The sequence below is a fragment of the Stenella coeruleoalba genome (genome assembly GCF_951394435.1).
Source record: "Stenella coeruleoalba genome assembly, contig: scaffold_104, whole genome shotgun sequence".
NCBI lineage: Eukaryota > Metazoa > Chordata > Mammalia > Artiodactyla > Delphinidae > Stenella > Stenella coeruleoalba.
In genome coordinates this window covers 363,017-382,114 of record NW_027646183.1, presented here as the reverse complement: position 1 = coordinate 382,114, position 19,098 = coordinate 363,017, and the positions used below count along the sequence as shown (strand labels likewise).

The following is a 19,098-nucleotide window of genomic DNA, read 5'->3' as shown; positions in this document are numbered from 1 at the left end:
CCAGGGTACGAAAACTGAGACATATTTGAACACGTCTCCCGATCACATGGTTGATCATACTCTAGGTTCCACATGCATGTTTTAGCTGAAGGAAGAATACCTTAAACCTGGGTAGTTGAAACCCGTGGAATGGGTACCATGCAATATGACTTCAAAGGGTCTTCATTTGCTCACGAACCTCTCCAATCCTATCACTGCTGCCTTTATGCCCCTGTACACATGCTTGATTCTCTTTCGGAGACATAGCAATCCATAGGTTTTAAGATACTTACTAGTCAGGTACATTCTTAGGCGTTTAATATGGGGTGTTGAGTCCATGTCGTTGAGCAAGGAGTAGCTCTTGTCTATTCCATATTTGGCGTAAGGAACTTTATCTGTGCTCATTTCAATCTCTGGTTTTATGCAGCACCCCAACTCACCTTTCCCCTTAAGCAAGCATAAGTTGGTTTTCTAAATTTGAGACCCTGTTCTGTTCTGTAATTCAGTTCCTGTGTAGCCAAGTTTCCATTCCGTGTATTACTGATATCTTATGATGTTTCTTTTTCTGTGTGACTTATTTCAGTTAGAATCATCATACCTGAATCCACTCATTGTGCTGCTAAGGGCCTGATGACACAGATTTCATTGCTGAGTGATATTGCTTTGTAAGTAAATACCACAAATTCTTTATCCATTTTTCACTTTCTGCGATGTTGAACTTGTACTGTAAACGAGGTTCTTGTAAACAGAGCCGTTCCAAACTTTGGGGTGGCTGTGTCTTTTTGATTTTAATTTCCCTAAGCTATAGGACCATAAGTGGAAGTGCCCTAGGTTCTGTTGCTTTGTTTTTTAGTTGTTTCAGGAAACACCATACACTTCTCCCAAGTGGTTGTTGGCAATTTACATCCCGCCCATCAGCATAACAAGGCTCCCAGTTCTCCATGGCCTGTCCTGCCTTTCTGGATTTTACACTTTTTTCAGATGGCCCTTTTGACCGGGGGGAAGTGAGACTTCATTGTAGTGCAGATTTCCTTTGCAAGCTTGCTTGGTTGGCCAAAAAGGGCGTATGCGTTTTTTCCTGAATATATTCAGGAAAAAACGCATACGCCCTTTTTGGCCAAGTGCATCATTGTGGACGTTCTGCCTCTTTTCCTATGCTTTCAATGCAATTCCAGTCTACCTCCTGAAATCGGTTTCCTGCAATTCTGCCCCGCTTTCAAGTCCTCTTGGCAGCCTTACTTCAGTCTATTTTTGGACGATAGCTGTCATTTATAACTCTGCAGGTTTGTGAATTACAGTGCCCCTGAGCTCCTTTCTTCAACTCGCTTTCTTGTGACCTGGCCGCAACACCGCAGGATGTCTACAGGCCCTAATCTGGTTCCGGCACGGCACGCTGAGCCTTTGGTTAATTCCTCTTCCTGGTGGGAAATGAGAGTTAAATTTGCCCATCCAGACACCTCCAGCTAGTCTCTCATTGGTTCTCGCTATTCCTGTTCATCTTCCACAGAAATTGCAAACTGGGCCAAACAGGAGGTTAAAGGGACTGACTCTCCAAGTGGGGAGAGTGTTAGTAAAGCGTCTGGAATGTTGAACCCGAGTACCAGGGTACGAAAACTGAGACATATTTGAACACGTCTCCCGATCACATGGTTGATCATAATCTAGGTTCCACATGCATGTTTTAGCTGAAGGAACAATACCTTAAACCTGGGTAGTTGAGACCCGTGGAATGGGTACCATGCAATATGACTTCAAAGGGTCTTCATTTGCTCACGAACCCCTCCAATCCTATCACTGCTGCATTTATGCCCATGTACACATGCTTGATTCTCTTTCGGAGACATAGCAATCCATAGGTTTTAAGATACTTACTAGTCAGGTACATTCTTAGGCGTTTAATATGCGGTGTTGAGTCCATTTCGTTGAGCAAGGAGTAGCTCTTGTCTATTCCATATTTGGCTTAAGGAACTTTATCTGTGCTCATTTCAATCTCTGGTTTTATGCAGCACCCCAACTCACCTTTACCCTTAAGCAAGCATAAGTTGGTTTTCTAAATTTGAGACCCTGTTCTGTTCTGTAATTCAGTTCCTGTGTAGCCAAGTTTCCATTCCGTGTATTACTGATATCTTATGATGTTTCTTTTTCTGTGTGACTTATTTCAGTTAGAATCATCATACCTGAATCCACTCATTGTGATGCTAAGGGCCTGATGACACAGATTTCATTGCTGAGTGATATTGCTTTGTAAGTAAATACCACAACTTCTTTATCCATTTTTCACTTTCTGCGATGTTGAACTTGTACTGTAAATGAGTTTCTTGTAAACAGAGCCGTTCCAAACTTTGGCGTGGCTGTGTCTTTTTGATTTTAATTTCCCTAAGCTATAGGACCATAAGTGGAAGTGCCCTAGGTTCTGTTGCTTTGTTTTTTAGATGTTTCAGGAAACACCATACACTTCTCCCAAGTGGTTGTTGGCAATTTACATCCCGCCCATCAGCATAACAAGGCTCCCAGTTCTCCATGGCGTGTCCTGCCTTTCTGGATTTTACACTTTTTTCAGATGGCCCTTTTGACCGGGGGGAAGTGAGACTTCATTGTAGTGCAGATTTCCTTTGCAAGCTTGCTTGGTTGGCCAAAAAGGGCGTATGCGTTTTTTCCTGAATATATTCAGGAAAAAACGCATACGCCCTTTTTGGCCAAGTGCATCATTGTGGACGTTCTGCCTCTTTTCCTATGCCTTTAATGCAATTCCAGTCTACCTCCTGAAATCGGTTTCCTGCAATTCTGCCCCGCTTTCAAGTCCTCTTGGCAGCCTTACTTCAGTCTATTTTTGGACGATAGCTGTCATTTATAACTCTGCAGGTTTGTGAATTACAGTGCCCCTGAGCTCCTTTCTTCAACTCGCTTTCTTTTGAGCTGGCCACAACACCGCAGGATGTCTACAGGCCCTAATCTGGTTCTGGCATGGCACGCTGAGCCTTTGGTTAATTTCTCTTCCTGGTGGGAAATGAGAGTTAAATTTGCCCATCCAGGCACCTCCAGCTAGTCTCTCATTGGTTCTTGCTATTCCTGTTCATCTTCCACAGAAATTGCAAACTGGGCCAAACAGGAGGTTAAAGGGACTGACTCTCCAAGCGGGGAGAGTGTTAGTAAAGCGTCTGGAATGTTGAACCCGAGTACCAGGGTACGAAAACTGAGACATATTTGAACACGTCTCCCGATCACGTGGTTGATCATAATCTAGGTTCCACATGCATGTTTTAGCTGAAGGAACAATACCTTAAACTTGGAGAGTTGAGACCCGTGGAATGGGTACCATGCAATATGACTTCAAAGGGTCTTCATTTGCTCACGAACCCCTCCAATCCTATCACTGCTGCATTTATGCCCATGTACACATGCTTGATTCTCTTTCGGAGACATAGCAATCCATAGGTTTTAAGATACTTACTAGTCAGGTACATTCTTAGGCGTTTAATATGCGGTGTTGAGTCCATTTCGTTGAGCAAGGAGTAGCTCTTGTCTATTCCATATTTGGCTTAAGGAACTTTATCTGTGCTCATTTCAATCTCTGGTTTTATGCAGCACCCCAACTCACCTTTCCCCTTAAGCAAGCATAAGTTGGTTTTCGAAATTTGAGACCCTGTTCTGTTCTGTAATTCAGTTCCTGTGTAGCCAAGTTTACATTCCGTGTATTAGTGATATCTTATGATGTTTCTTTTTCTGTGTGACTTATTTCAGTTAGAATCATCATACCTGAATCCACTCATTGTGCTGCTAAGGGCCTGATGACACAGATTTCATTGCTGAGTGATATTGCTTTTTAAGTAAATACCACAACTTCTTTATCCATTTTTCACTTTCTGTGATGTTGAACTTGTACTGTAAACGAGGTTCTTGTAAACAGAGCCGTTCCAAACTTTGGGGTGGCTGTGTCTTTTTGATTTTAAATTCCCTAAGCTATAGGACCATAAGTGGAAGTGCCCTAGGCTCTGTTGCTTTGTTTTTTAGATGTTTCAGGAAACACCATACACTTCTCCCGAGTGGTTGTTGGCAATTTACATCCCGCCCATCAGCATAACAAGGCTCCCAGTTCTCCATGGCCTGTCCTGCCTTTCTGGATTTTACACTTTTTTCAGATGGCCCTTTTGACCAGGGGGAAGTGAGACTTCATTGTAGTGCAGATTTCCTTTGCAAGCTTGCTTGGTTGGCCAAAAAGGGCGTATGCGTTTTTTCCTGAATATATTCAGGAAAAAACGCATACGCCCTTTTTGGCCAAGTGCATCATTGTGGACGTTCTGCCTCTTTTCCTATGCTTTCAATGCAATTCCAGTCTACCTCCTGAAATCGGTTTCCTGCAATTCTGCCCCGTTTTCAAGTCCTCTTGGCAGCCTTACTTCAGTCTATTTTTGGACGATAGCTGTCATTTATAACTCTGCAGGTTTGTGAATTACAGTGCCCCTGAGTTGCTTTCTTCAACTCGCTTTCTTGTGACCTGGCCGCAACACCGCAGGATGGCTTCAGGCCCTAATCTTGTTCCGGCCCGGCATGCTGAGCCTTTGGTTAATTCCTCTTCCTGGTGGGAAATGAGAGTTGAATTTGCCCGTCCAGACACCTCCAGCTAGCCTCTCATTGGTTCTCGCTATTCCTGTTCATCTTCCGCAGAAATTGCAAACTGGGCCAAACAGGAGGTTAAAGGGACTGACTCTCCAAGTCGGGAGAGTGTTAGTAAAGCGTCTGGAATGTTGCACCCGAGTACCAGGGGAGGAAAACTGAGACATATTTGAACACGTCTCCCGTTCACATGGTTGATCATACTCTGGGTTCCACATGCATGTTTTAGCTGAAGGAAGAATACCTTAAACCTGGAGAGTTGAGACCCGTGTAATGGGTACCATGCAATATGACTTCAAAGGGTCTTCATTTGCTCCCCGAACCTCTCCAATCCTATCACTGCTGCGTTTATGCCCCTGTACACACGCTTGATTCTCTTTTGGAGACATAGCAATCCATAGGTTTTAAGATACTTACTAGTCAGGTACATTCTTAGGCGTTTAATATGGGGTTTTGAGTCCATTTCGTTGAGCAAGGAGTAGCTCTTGTCTATTCCATATTTGGCTTAAGGAACTTTATCTGTGCTCATTTCAATCTCTGGTTTTATGCAGCACCCCAACTCACCTTTCCCCTTAAGCAAGCATAAGTTGGTTTTCTAAATTTGAGACCCTGTTCTGTTTTGGAATGCAGTTCCTGTGTAGCCAAGTTTACATTCCGTGTATTAGTGATATCTTATGATGTTTCTTTTTCTGTGTGACTTATTTCAGTTAGAATCATCATACCTGAATCCACTCATTGTGCTGCTAAGGGCCTGATGACACAGATTTCATTGCTGAGTGATATTGCTTTGTAAGTAAATACCACAACTTCTTTATCCATTTTTCACTTTCTGCGATGTTGAACTTGTACTGTAAACGAGGTTCTTGTAAACAGAGCCGTTCCAAACTTTGGGGTGGCTGTGTCTTTTTCATTTTAATTTCCCTAAGCTATAGGACCATAAGTGGAAGTGCCCTAGGTTCTGTTGCTTTGTTTTTTAGTTGTTTCAGGAAACACCATACACTTCTCCCAAGTGGTTCTTGGCAATTTACATCCCGCCCATCAGCATAACAAGGCTCCCAGTTCTCCATGGCCTGTCCTGCCTTTCTGGATTTTACACTTTTTTCAGATGGCCCTTTTGACCGGGGGGAAGTGAGACTTCATTGTAGTGCAGATTTCCTTTGCAAGCTTGCTTGGTTGGCCAAAAAGGGCGTATGCGTTTTTTCCTGAATATATTCAGGAAAAAACGCATACGCCCTTTTTGGCCAAGTGCATCATTGTGGACGTTCTGCCTCTTTTCCTATGCTTTCAATGCAATTCCAGTCTACCTCCTGAAATCGGTTTCCTGCAATTCTGCCCCGCTTTCAAGTCCTCTTGGCAGCCTTACTTCAGTCTATTTTTGGACGATAGCTGTCATTTATAACTCTGCAGGTTTGTGAATTACAGTGCCCCTGAGCTCCTTTCTTCAACTCGCTTTCTTGTGACCTGGCCGCAACTCCGCAGGATGGCTTCAGGCCCTAATCTGGTTCCGGCCCGGCATGCTGAGCCTTTGGTTAATTCCTCTTCCTGGTGGGAAATGAGAGTTGAATTTGCCCGTCCAGACACCTCCAGCTAGCCTCTCATTGGTTCTCGCTATTCCTGTTCATCTTCCGCAGAAATTGCAAACTGGGCCAAACAGGAGGTTAAAGGGACTGACTCTCCAAGTCGGGAGAGTGTTAGTAAAGCATCTGGAATGTTGCACCCGAGTACCAGGGGAGGAAAACTGAGACATATTTGAACACGTCTCCAGATCACATGGTTGATCATACTCTGGGTTCCACATGCATGTTTTAGCTGAAGGAAGAATACCTAAAATCTGGGTAGTTGAAACCCGTGGAATGGGTACCATGCAATATGACTTCAAAGGGTCTTCATTTGATCACTGAACCTCTCCAATCCTATCACTGCTGCGTTTATGCCCCTGTACACATGCTTGATTCTCTTTCGGAGACATAGCAATCTATAGGTTTTAAGATACTTACTAGTCAGGTACATTCTTAGGCGTTTAATATGCGGTGTTGAGTCCATTTCGTTGAGCAAGGAGTAGCTCTTGTCTATTCCATATTTGGCTTAAGGAACTTTATCTGTGCTCATTTCAATCTCTGGTTTTATGCAGCACCCCAACTCACCTTTCCCCTTAAGCAAGCATAAGTTGGTTTTCTAAATTTGAGACCCTGTTCTGTTCTGTAATTCAGTTCCTGTGTAGCCAAGTTTACATTCCGTGTATTACTGATATCTTATGATGTTTCTTTTTCTGTGTGACTTATTTCAGTTAGAATCATCATACCTGAATCCACTCATTGTGCTGCTAAGGGCCTGATGACACAGATTTCATTGCTGAGTGATATTGCTTTGTAAGTAAATACCACAACTTCTTTATCCATTTTTCACTTTCTGCGATGTTGAACTTGTACTGTAAACGAGGTTCTTGTAAACAGAGCCGTTCCAAACTTTGGGGTGGCTGTGTCTTTTTGATTTTAATTTCCCTAAGCTATAGGACCATAAGTGGAAGTGCCCTAGGTTCTGTTGCTTTGTATTTTAGATGTTTCAGGAAACACCATACACTTCTCCCGAGTGGTTGTTGGCAATTTACATCCCGCCCATCAGCATAACAAGGCTCCCAGTTCTCCATGGCCTGTCCTGCCTTTCTGGATTTTACACTTTTTTCAGATGGCCCTTTTGACCGGGGGGAAGTGAGACTTCATTGTAGTACAGATTTCCTTTGCAAGCTTGCTTGGTTGGCCAAAAAGGGCGTATGCGTTTTTTCCTGAATATATTCAGGAAAAAACGCATACGCCCTTTTTGGCCAAGTGCATCATTGTGGACGTTCGGCCTCTTTTCCTATGCTTTCAATGCAATTCCAGGCTACCTCCTGAAATCGGTTTCCTGCAATTCTGCCCCGCTTTCAAGTCCTCTTGGCAGCCTTACTTCAGTCTATTTTTGGACGATAGCTGTCATTTATAACTCTGCAGGTTTGTGAATTACAGTGCCCCTGAGCTCCTTTCTTCAACTCGTTTTCTTGTGAGCTGGCCGCAACACCGCAGGATGGCTTCAGGCCCTAATCTGGTTCCGGTACGGCACACTGAGCCTTTGGTTATTTCCTCTTCCTGGTGGGAAATGAGAGTTAAATTTGCCCGTCCAGACACCTCCAGCTAGCCTCTCATTCGTTCTCGCTATTCCTGTTCATCTTCCGCAGAAATTGCAAACTGGGCCAAACAGGAGGTTAAAGGGACTGACTCTCCAAGTCGGGAGAGTGTTAGTAAAGCGTCTGGAATGTTGCACCCGAGTACCAGGGGAAGAAAACTGAGACATATTTGAACATGTCTCCCGTTCACATGGTTGATCATACTTGGGTTCCACATGCATGTTTTAGCTGAAGGAAGAATACCTAAAACATGGGTAGTTGAAACCCGTGGAATGGGTACCATGCAATATGACTTCAAAGGGTTTTCATTTGCTTACCGAACCTCTCCAATCCTATCACTGCTGCGTTTATGCCCCTGTACACATGCTTGATTCTCTTTCGGAGACATAGCAATCCATAGGTTTTAAGATACTTACTAGTCAGGTACATTCTTAGGCGTTTAATATGCGGTGTTGAGTCCATTTCGTTGAGCAAGGAGTAGCTCTTGTCTATTACATATTTGGCTTAAGGAACCTTATCTGTGCTCATTTCAATCTCTGGTTTTATGCAGCACCCCAACTCACCTTTCCCCTTAAGCAAGCATAAGTTGGTTTTCGAAATTTGAGACCCTGTTCTGTTCTGTAATTCAGTTCCTGTGTAGCCAAGTTTACATTCCGTGTATTAGTGATATCTTATGATGTTTCTTTTTCTGTGTGACTTATTTCAGTTAGAATCATCATACCTGAATCCACTCATTGTGCTGCTAAGGGCCTGATGACACAGATTTCATTGCTGAGTGATATTGCTTTGTAAGTAAATACCACAACTTCTTTATCCATTTTTCACTTTCTGCGATGTTGAACTTGTACTGTAAACGAGGTTCTTGTAAACAGAGCCGTTCCAAACTTTGGGGTGGCTGTGTCTTTTTCATTTTAATTTCCCTAAGCTATAGGACCATAAGTGGAAGTGCCCTAGGTTCTGTTGCTTTGTTTTTTAGTTGTTTCAGGAAACACCATACACTTCTCCCAAGTGGTTCTTGGCAATTTACATCCCGCCCATCAGCATAACAAGGCTCCCAGTTCTCCATGGCCTGTCCTGCCTTTCTGGATTTTACACTTTTTTCAGATGGCCCTTTTGACCGGGGGGAAGTGAGACTTCATTGTAGTGCAGATTTCCTTTGCAAGCTTGCTTGGTTGGCCAAAAAGGGCGTATGCGTTTTTTCCTGAATATATTCAGGAAAAAACGCATACGCCCTTTTTGGCCAAGTGCATCATTGTGGACGTTCTGCCTCTTTTCCTATGCTTTCAATGCAATTCCAGTCTACCTCCTGAAATCGGTTTCCTGCAATTCTGCCCCGCTTTCAAGTCCTCTTGGCAGCCTTACTTCAGTCTATTTTTGGACGATAGCTGTCATTTATAACTCTGCAGGTTTGTGAATTACAGTGCCCCTGAGCTCCTTTCTTCAACTCGCTTTCTTGTGACCTGGCCGCAACTCCGCAGGATGGCTTCAGGCCCTAATCTGGTTCCGGCCCGGCATGCTGAGCCTTTGGTTAATTCCTCTTCCTGGTGGGAAATGAGAGTTGAATTTGCCCGTCCAGACACCTCCAGCTAGCCTCTCATTGGTTCTCGCTATTCCTGTTCATCTTCCGCAGAAATTGCAAACTGGGCCAAACAGGAGGTTAAAGGGACTGACTCTCCAAGTCGGGAGAGTGTTAGTAAAGCATCTGGAATGTTGCACCCGAGTACCAGGGGAGGAAAACTGAGACATATTTGAACACGTCTCCAGATCACATGGTTGATCATACTCTGGGTTCCACATGCATGTTTTAGCTGAAGGAAGAATACCTAAAATCTGGGTAGTTGAAACCCGTGGAATGGGTACCATGCAATATGACTTCAAAGGGTCTTCATTTGATCACTGAACCTCTCCAATCCTATCACTGCTGCGTTTATGCCCCTGTACACATGCTTGATTCTCTTTCGGAGACATAGCAATCTATAGGTTTTAAGATACTTACTAGTCAGGTACATTCTTAGGCGTTTAATATGCGGTGTTGAGTCCATTTCGTTGAGCAAGGAGTAGCTCTTGTCTATTCCATATTTGGCTTAAGGAACTTTATCTGTGCTCATTTCAATCTCTGGTTTTATGCAGCACCCCAACTCACCTTTCCCCTTAAGCAAGCATAAGTTGGTTTTCTAAATTTGAGACCCTGTTCTGTTCTGTAATTCAGTTCCTGTGTAGCCAAGTTTACATTCCGTGTATTACTGATATCTTATGATGTTTCTTTTTCTGTGTGACTTATTTCAGTTAGAATCATCATACCTGAATCCACTCATTGTGCTGCTAAGGGCCTGATGACACAGATTTCATTGCTGAGTGATATTGCTTTGTAAGTAAATACCACAACTTCTTTATCCATTTTTCACTTTCTGCGATGTTGAACTTGTACTGTAAACGAGGTTCTTGTAAACAGAGCCGTTCCAAACTTTGGGGTGGCTGTGTCTTTTTGATTTTAATTTCCCTAAGCTATAGGACCATAAGTGGAAGTGCCCTAGGTTCTGTTGCTTTGTATTTTAGATGTTTCAGGAAACACCATACACTTCTCCCGAGTGGTTGTTGGCAATTTACATCCCGCCCATCAGCATAACAAGGCTCCCAGTTCTCCATGGCCTGTCCTGCCTTTCTGGATTTTACACTTTTTTCAGATGGCCCTTTTGACCGGGGGGAAGTGAGACTTCATTGTAGTACAGATTTCCTTTGCAAGCTTGCTTGGTTGGCCAAAAAGGGCGTATGCGTTTTTTCCTGAATATATTCAGGAAAAAACGCATACGCCCTTTTTGGCCAAGTGCATCATTGTGGACGTTCGGCCTCTTTTCCTATGCTTTCAATGCAATTCCAGTCTACCTCCTGAAATCGGTTTCCTGCAATTCTGCCCCGCTTTCAAGTCCTCTTGGCAGCCTTACTTCAGTCTATTTTTGGACGATAGCTGTCATTTATAACTCTGCAGGTTTGTGAATTACAGTGCCCCTGAGCTCCTTTCTTCAACTCGTTTTCTTGTGAGCTGGCCGCAACACCGCAGGATGGCTTCAGGCCCTAATCTGGTTCCGGTACGGCACACTGAGCCTTTGGTTATTTCCTCTTCCTGGTGGGAAATGAGAGTTAAATTTGCCCGTCCAGACACCTCCAGCTAGCCTCTCATTCGTTCTCGCTATTCCTGTTCATCTTCCGCAGAAATTGCAAACTGGGCCAAACAGGAGGTTAAAGGGACTGACTCTCCAAGTCGGGAGAGTGTTAGTAAAGCGTCTGGAATGTTGCACCCGAGTACCAGGGGAAGAAAACTGAGACATATTTGAACATGTCTCCCGTTCACATGGTTGATCATACTTGGGTTCCACATGCATGTTTTAGCTGAAGGAAGAATACCTAAAACATGGGTAGTTGAAACCCGTGGAATGGGTACCATGCAATATGACTTCAAAGGGTTTTCATTTGCTTACCGAACCTCTCCAATCCTATCACTGCTGCGTTTATGCCCCTGTACACATGCTTGATTCTCTTTCGGAGACATAGCAATCCATAGGTTTTAAGATACTTACTAGTCAGGTACATTCTTAGGCGTTTAATATGCGGTGTTGAGTCCATTTCGTTGAGCAAGGAGTAGCTCTTGTCTATTACATATTTGGCTTAAGGAACTTTATCTGTGCTCATTTCAATCTCTGGTTTTATGCAGCACCCCAACTCACCTTTCCCCTTAAGCAAGCATAAGTTGGTTTTCGAAATTTGAGACCCTGTTCTGTTCTGTAATTCAGTTCCTGTGTAGCCAAGTTTACATTCCGTGTATTAGTGATATCTTATGATGTTTCTTTTTCTGTGTGACTTATTTCAGTTAGAATCATCATACCTGAATCCACTCATTGTGCTGCTAAGGGCCTGATGACACAGATTTCATTGCTGAGTGATATTGCTTTTTAAGTAAATACCACAACTTCTTTATCCATTTTTCACTTTCTGCGATGTTGAACTTGTACTGTAAACGAGGTTCTTGTAAACAGAGCCGTTCCAAACTTTGGGGTGGCTGTGTCTTTTTGATTTTAAATTCCCTAAGCTATAGGACCATAAGTGGAAGTGCCCTAGGCTCTGTTGCTTTGTTTTTTAGATGTTTCAGGAAACACCATACACTTCTCCCGAGTGGTTGTTGGCAATTTACATCCCGCCATCAGCATAACAAGGCTCCCAGTTCTCCATGGCCTGTCCTGCCTTTCTGGATTTTACACTTTTTTCAGATGGCCCTTTTGACCAGGGGGAAGTGAGACTTCATTGTAGTGCAGATTTCCTTTGCAAGCTTGCTTGGTTGGCCAAAAAGGGCTTATGCGTTTTTTCCTGAATATATTCAGGAAAAAACGCATACGCCCTTTTTGGCCAAGTGCATCATTGTGGACGTTCTGCCTCTTTTCCTATGCTTTCAATGCAATTCCAGTCTACCTCCTGAAATCGGTTTCCTGCAATTCTGCCCCGTTTTCAAGTCCTCTTGGCAGCCTTACTTCAGTCTATTTTTGGACGATAGCTGTCATTTATAACTCTGCAGGTTTGTGAATTACAGTGCCCCTGAGTTGCTTTCTTCAACTCGCTTTCTTGTGACCTGGCCGCAACACCGCAGGATGGCTTCAGGCCCTAATCTGGTTCCGGCCCGGCATGCTGAGCCTTTGGTTAATTCCTCTTCCCGGTGGGAAATGAGAGTTGAATTTGCCCGTCCAGACACCTCCAGCTAGCCTCTCATTGGTTCTCGCTATTCCTGTTCATCTTCCGCAGAAATTGCAAACTGGGCCAAACAGGAGGTTAAAGGGACTGACTCTCCAAGTCGGGAGAGTGTTAGTAAAGCGTCTGGAATGTTGCACCCGAGTACCAGGGGAGGAAAACTGAGACATATTTGAACACGTCTCCCGTTCACATGGTTGATCATACTCTGGGTTCCACATGCATGTTTTAGCTGAAGGAAGAATACCTTAAACCTGGAGAGTTGAGACCCGTGTAATGGGTACCATGCAATATGACTTCAAAGGGTCTTCATTTGCTCCCCGAACCTCTCCAATCCTATCACTGCTGCGTTTATGCCCCTGTACACACGCTTGATTCTCTTTTGGAGACATAGCAATCCATAGGTTTTAAGATACTTACTAGTCAGGTACATTCTTAGGCGTTTAATATGGGGTTTTGAGTCCATTTCGTTGAGCAAGGAGTAGCTCTTGTCTATTCCATATTTGGCTTAAGGAACTTTATCTGTGCTCATTTCAATCTCTGGTTTTATGCAGCACCCCAACTCACCTTTCCCCTTAAGCAAGCATAAGTTGGTTTTCTAAATTTGGGACCCTGTTCTGTTTTGGAATGCAGTTCCTGTGTAGCCAAGTTTACATTCCGTGTATTAGTGATATCTTATGATGTTTCTTTTTCTGTGTGACTTATTTCAGTTAGAATCATCATACCTGAATCCACTCATTGTGCTGCTAAGGGCCTGATGACACAGATTTCATTGCTGAGTGATATTGCTTTGTAAGTAAATACCACAACTTCTTTATCCATTTTTCACTTTCTGCGATGTTGAACTTGTACTGTAAACGAGGTTCTTGTAAACAGAGCCGTTCCAAACTTTGGGGTGGCTGTGTCTTTTTCATTTTAATTTCCCTAAGCTATAGGACCATAAGTGGAAGTGCCCTAGGTTCTGTTGCTTTGTTTTTTAGATGTTTCAGGAAACACCATACACTTCTCCTGAGTGGTTTTTGGCAAATTACATCCCGCCCATCAGCATAACAAGGCTCCCAGTTCTCCATGGCCTGTCCTGCCTTTCTGGATTTTACACTTTTTTCAGATGGCCCTTTTGACCGGGGGGAAGTGAGACTTCATTGTAGTGCAGATTTCCTTTGCAAGCTTGCTTGGTTGGCCAAAAAGGGCGTATGCGTTTTTTCCTGAATATATTCAGGAAAAAACGCATACGCCCTTTTTGGCCAAGTGCATCATTGTGGACGTTCTGCCTCTTTTCCTATGCTTTCAATGCAATTCCAGTCTACCTCCTGAAATCGGTTTCCTGCAATTCTGCCCCGCTTTCAAGTCCTCTTGGCAGCCTTACTTCAGTCTATTTTTGGACGATAGCTGTCATTTATAACTCTGCAGGTTTGTGAATTACAGTGCCCCTGAGCTCCTTTCTTCAACTCGCTTTCTTGTGACCTGGCCGCAACACCGCAGGATGGCTTCAGGCCCTAATCTGGTTCCGGCCCGGCATGCTGAGCCTTTGGTTAATTCCTCTTCCTGGTGGGAAATGAGAGTTGAATTTGCCCGTCCAGACACCTCCAGCTAGCCTCTCATTGGTTCTCGCTATTCCTGTTCATCTTCCGCAGAAATTGCAAACTGGGCCAAACAGGAGGTTAAAGGGACTGACTCTCCAAGTCGGGAGAGTGTTAGTAAAGCGTCTGGAATGTTGCACCCGAGTACCAGGGGAAGAAAACTGAGACATATTTGAACACGTCTCCCGTTCACATGGTTGATCATACTTGGGTTCCACATGCATGTTTTAGCTGAAGGAAGAATACCTAAAACCTGGGTAGTTGAAACCCGTGGAATGGGTACCATGCAATATGACTTCAAAGGGTTTTCATTTGCTTACCGAATCTCTCCAATCCTATCACTGCTGCGTTTATGCCCCTGTACACATGCTTGATTCTCTTTCGGAGACATAGCAATCCACAGGTTTTAAGATACTTACTAGTCAGGTACATTCTTAGGCGTTTAATATGCGGTGTTGAGTCCATTTCGTTGAGCAAGGAGTAGCTCTTGTCTATTCCATATTTGGCTTAAGGAACTTTATCTGTGCTCATTTCAATCTCTGGTTTTATGCAGCACCCCAACTCACCTTTCCCCTTAAGCAAGCATAAGTTGGTTTTCAAAATTTGAGACCCTGTTCTGTTCTGTAATTCAGTTCCTGTGTAGCCAAGTTTACATTCCGTGTATTACTGATATCTTATGATGTTTCTTTTTCTGTGTGACTTATTTCAGTTAGAATCATCATACCTGAATCCACTCATTGTGCTGCTAAGGGCCTGATGACACAGATTTCATTGCTGAGTGATATTGCTTTTTAAGTAAATACCACAACTTTTTTATCCATTTTTCACTTTCTGCGATGTTGAACTTGTACTGTAAACGAGGTTCTTGTAAACAGAGCCGTTCCAAACTTTGGGGTGGCTGTGTCTTTTTGATTTTAAATTCCCTAAGCTATAGGACCATAAGTGGAAGTGCCCTAGGCTCTGTTGCTTTGTTTTTTAGATGTTTCAGGAAACACCATACACTTCTCCCAAGTGGTTGTTGGCAATTTACATCCCGCCCATCAGCATAACAAGGCTCCCAGTTCTCCATGGCCTGTCCTGCCTTTCTGGATTTTACACTTCTTTCAGATGGCCCTTTTGACCAGGGGGAAGTGAGACTTCATTGTAGTGCAGATTTCCTTTGCAAGCTTGCTTGGTTGGCCAAAAAGGGCGTATGCGTTTTTTCCTGAATATATTCAGGAAAAAACGCATACGCCCTTTTTGGCCAAGTGCATCATTGTGGACGTTCTGCCTCTTTTCCTATGCTTTCAATGCAATTCCAGTCTACCTCCTGAAATCGGTTTCCTGCAATTCTGCCCCGTTTTCAAGTCCTCTTGGCAGCCTTACTTCAGTCTATTTTTGGACGATAGCTGTCATTTATAACTCTGCAGGTTTGTGAATTACAGTGCCCCTGAGTTGCTTTCTTCAACTCGCTTTCTTGTGACCTGGCCGCAACACCGCAGGATGGCTTCAGGCCCTAATCTGGTTCCGGCCCGGCATGCTGAGCCTTTGGTTAATTCCTCTTCCTGGTGGGAAATGAGAGTTGAATTTGCCCGTCCAGACACCTCCAGCTAGCCTCTCATTGGTTCTCGCTATTCCTGTTCATCTTCCGCAGAAATTGCAAACTGGGCCAAACAGGAGGTTAAAGGGACTGACTCTCCAAGTCGGGAGAGTGTTAGTAAAGCGTCTGGAATGTTGCACCCGAGTACCAGGGGAGGAAAACTGAGACATATTTGAACACGTCTCCCGTTCACATGGTTGATCATACTCTGGGTTCCACATGCATGTTTTAGCTGAAGGAAGAATACCTTAAACCTGGAGAGTTGAGACCCGTGTAATGGGTACCATGCAATATGACTTCAAAGGGTCTTCATTTGCTCCCCGAACCTCTCCAATCCTATCACTGCTGCGTTTATGCCCCTGTACACACGCTTGATTCTCTTTTGGAGACATAGCAATCCATAGGTTTTAAGATACTTACTAGTCAGGTACATTCTTAGGCGTTTAATATGGGGTTTTGAGTCCATTTCGTTGAGCAAGGAGTAGCTCTTGTCTATTCCATATTTGGCTTAAGGAACTTTATCTGTGCTCATTTCAATCTCTGGTTTTATGCAGCACCCCAACTCACCTTTCCCCTTAAGCAAGCATAAGTTGGTTTTCTAAATTTGAGACCCTGTTCTGTTTTGGAATGCAGTTCCTGTGTAGCCAAGTTTACATTCCGTGTATTAGTGATATCTTATGATGTTTCTTTTTCTGTGTGACTTATTTCAGTTAGAATCATCATACCTGAATCCACTCATTGTGCTGCTAAGGGCCTGATGACACAGATTTCATTGCTGAGTGATATTGCTTTGTAAGTAAATACCACAACTTCTTTATCCATTTTTCACTTTCTGCGATGTTGAACTTGTACTGTAAACGAGGTTCTTGTAAACAGAGCCGTTCCAAACTTTGGGGTGGCTGTGTCTTTTTCATTTTAATTTCCCTAAGCTATAGGACCATAAGTGGAAGTGCCCTAGGTTCTGTTGCTTTGTTTTTTAGATGTTTCAGGAAACACCATACACTTCTCCTGAGTGGTTTTTGGCAAATTACATCCCGCCCATCAGCATAACAAGGCTCCCAGTTCTCCATGGCCTGTCCTGCCTTTCTGGATTTTACACTTTTTTCAGATGGCCCTTTTGACCGGGGGGAAGTGAGACTTCATTGTAGTGCAGATTTCCTTTGCAAGCTTGCTTGGTTGGCCAAAAAGGGCGTATGCGTTTTTTCCTGAATATATTCAGGAAAAAAACGCATACGCCCTTTTTGGCCAAGTGCATCATTGTGGACGTTCTGCCTCTTTTCCTATGCTTTCAATGCAATTCCAGTCTACCTCCTGAAATCGGTTTCCTGCAATTCTGCCCCGCTTTCAAGTCCTCTTGGCAGCCTTACTTCAGTCTATTTTTGGACGATAGCTGTCATTTATAACTCTGCAGGTTTGTGAATTACAGTGCCCCTGAGCTCCTTTCTTCAACTCGCTTTCTTGTGACCTGGCCGCAACACCGCAGGATGGCTTCAGGCCCTAATCCGGTTCCGGCCCGGCATGCTGAGCCTTTGGTTAATTCCTCTTCCTGGTGGGAAATGAGAGTTGAATTTGCCCGTCCAGACACCTCCAGCTAGCCTCTCATTGGTTCTCGCTATTCCTGTTCATCTTCCGCAGAAATTGCAAACTGGGCCAAACAGGAGGTTAAAGGGACTGACTCTCCAAGTCGGGAGAGTGTTAGTAAAGCGTCTGGAATGTTGCACCCGAGTACCAGGGGAAGAAAACTGAGACATATTTGAACACGTCTCCCGTTCACATGGTTGATCATACTTGGGTTCCACATGCATGTTTTAGCTGAAGGAAGAATACCTAAAACCTGGGTAGTTGAAACCCGTGGAATGGGTACCATGCAATATGACTTCAAAGGGTCTTCATTTGCTCACCGAACCTCTCCAATCCTATCACTGCTGTGTTTATGCCCCTGTACACATGCTTGATTCTCTTTCGGAGACATAGCAATCCATAGGTTTTAAGATACTTACTAGTCAGGTACATTCTTAGGCGTTTAATATGCGGTGTTGAGTCCATTTCGTTGAGCAAGGAGTAGCTCTTGTCTATTCCATATTTGGCTTAAGGAACTTTATCTGTGCTCATTTCAATCTCTGGTTTTATGCAGCACCCCAACTCACCTTTCCCCTTAAGCAAGCATAAGTTGGTTTTCGAAATTTGAGACCCTGTTCTGTTCTGTAATTCAGTTCCTGTGTAGCCAAGTTTACATTCCGTGTATTACTGATATCTTATGATGTTTCTTTTTCTGTGTGACTTATTTCAGTTAGAATCATCATACCTGAATCCACTCATTGTGCTGCTAAGGGCCTGATGACACAGATTTCATTGCTGAGTGATATTGCTTTGTAAGTAAATACCACAACTTCTTTATCCATTTTTCACTTTCTGCGATGTTGAACTTGTACTGTAAACGAGGTTCTTGTAAACAGAGCCGATCCAAACTTTGGGGTGGCTGTGTCTTTTTGATTTTAAATTCCCTAAGCTATAGGACCATAAGTGGAAGTGCCCTAGGCTCTGTTGCTTTGTTTTTTAGATGTTTCAGGAAACACCATACACTTCTCCCGAGTGGTTCTTGGCAATTTACATCCCGCCCATCAGCATAACAAGGCTCCCAGTTCTCCATGGCCTGTCCTGCCTTTCTGGAGTTTACACTTTTTTCAGATGGCCCTTTTGACCAGGGGGAAGTGAGACTTCATTGTACTGCAGATTTCCTTTGCAAGCTTGCTTGGTTGGCCAAAAAGGGCGTATGCGTTTTTTCCTGAATATATTCAGGAAAAAACGCATACGCCCTTTTTGGCCAAGTGCATCATTGTGGACGTTCTGCCTCTTTTCCTATGCTTTCAATGCAATTCCAGTCTACCTCCTGAAATCGGTTTCCTGCAATTCTGCCCCGCTTTCAAGTCCTCTTGGCAGCCTTACTTCAGTCTATTTTTGGACGATAGCTGTCATTTATAACTCTGCAGGTTTGTGAATTACAGTGCCCCTGAGCTCCTTTCTTCAACTCGCTTTCTTGTGACCTGGCCGCAACACCGCAGGATGGCTTCAGGCCCTAATCTGGTTCCGGCCCGGCATGCTGAGCCTTTGGTTAATTCCTCTTCCTGGTGGGAAATGAGAGTTGAATTTGCCTGTCCAGACACCTCCAGCTAGCCTCTCATTGGTTCTCGCTATTCCTGTTCATCTTCCGCAGAAATTGCAAACTGGGCCAAACAGGAGGTTAAAGGGACTGACTCTCCAAGTCGGGAGATTGTTAGTAAAGCGTCTGGAATGTTGCACCCGAGTACCAGGGGAAGAAAACTGAGACATATTTGAACACGTCTCCCGTTCACATGGTTGATCATACTTGGGTTCCACATGCATGTTTTAGCTGAAGGAAGAATACCTAAAACCTGGGTAGTTGAAACCCGTGGAATGGGTACCATGCAATA

General features: G+C 43.8%; 1 long non-coding RNA gene across 4 annotated transcripts in view; it reads left to right on the top strand.

The window, feature by feature from the left end:
* LOC307181273 overlaps positions 1-19,098 on the top strand; it is a 560,753-nt gene that overhangs the window by 203,672 nt on the left and 337,983 nt on the right. For 3 of the 4 annotated variants that reach the window (XR_013826299.1, XR_013826300.1, XR_013826301.1), the window contains exons 2-4: positions 3,721-3,806; positions 11,623-11,704; positions 14,781-14,862. This is a non-coding gene — a long non-coding RNA (uncharacterized lncRNA). Of the gene's footprint in view, positions 1-2,159; positions 2,224-3,720; positions 3,807-11,622; positions 11,705-14,780; positions 14,863-19,098 lie in introns of those variants that run through there. The other variant, XR_013826302.1, reaches the window with a different exon arrangement.